Consider the following 1,014-nt stretch of genomic DNA (forward strand, 5'->3'; position numbering starts at 1 on the left):
AGGGGACACGATGCCACCAGGACACTCAGCAGGGGACAGTGTTGCCACACCTGTGGGGACGCTGCCATCAGGACGCCTCTGGTGACACCGAGCATGGGGCCACATGACCCCGTGGGTGACACTGACCCTTGCCCTTTCCCCAGCCTGTCTCAAGGGCTGCTTGGGGTCCCCAGAGCACGATGGCCTTGGGACACCCTGGGAACTGTCACTCACTTCTAGGCCACTTGTCACCAGCTGAACAAGTTCCCGTCCTGCCCTGGTACAGGGGTGACATTCAGCTGGGACACCTCAGTGGTGACAGTGGAGATAAGGTGGCAGGAACTGCGTTGGACAGCGCTTGGCCGTGGCTGAGATGCCAGTTTTGGTGGCACTGTTTCACGGAGAACGGAAAAAACTCCACAACTTTGCGAAAGTCGTAAAGCCTGGTATGTTTATTACAGCGCTGGATGCATGCAGAGATTGCTCTCTTTAAAGGGCATGCACGCCTTTGTGAACTCCAGTCCTTCCTTTTATCCCCCTTTCAAATGCATATGCATAACATTTCACCATAGGCTCATACATATTCATTTTTACGGATTTCACAGTGACTTTTGCTGTTAGTTTTTCTTTAGCAGAAAGAATTTCTTGTGTCCCTGCCCTGTTCCGCAGCGTCTCTGTCTCTCCTTTATCTCTGTTTTCGCTGTCTCCTCTTTATCTTCTTGTCTTTTACTGAAGCAGCTTTTCCCTTTGGCCTTGGCATTACACAGAAAGGCACATTTCACCCCCGTTTTACTCTGGGGGTTTTTACTATGCCTCAGCACTGTGGTGGCACAGGTGGTGGCACTGATGATGTCCCTGTTCGTGTCCCCATCCATGTTCCCCACATCCCTGTTACATCGGTGAGGGAAAACTCGGAGCCTTCAATATGAAAGAACAGCAAGCTGCGATTTATTGATTATAGCATCCGACTTTTATACAGTAAGATAATAAGCTAATACATATTCTGTAACCTAAGCATGTTATTGGTTATCTTGT

At 49.6% G+C, this 1,014-nt stretch overlaps 1 protein-coding gene across 1 annotated transcript in view; it reads left to right on the forward strand.

Moving 5' to 3' along the window:
- Window positions 1–1,014, forward strand: part of LOC102034085 (zinc finger protein 239-like) — an 11,766-nt gene that overhangs the window by 913 nt on the left and 9,839 nt on the right. The window lies entirely within an intron of this gene.

The sequence above is a fragment of the Geospiza fortis genome, unplaced genomic scaffold (assembly GCF_000277835.1).
Source record: "Geospiza fortis unplaced genomic scaffold, GeoFor_1.0 scaffold1155, whole genome shotgun sequence".
Lineage (NCBI taxonomy): Eukaryota > Metazoa > Chordata > Aves > Passeriformes > Thraupidae > Geospiza > Geospiza fortis.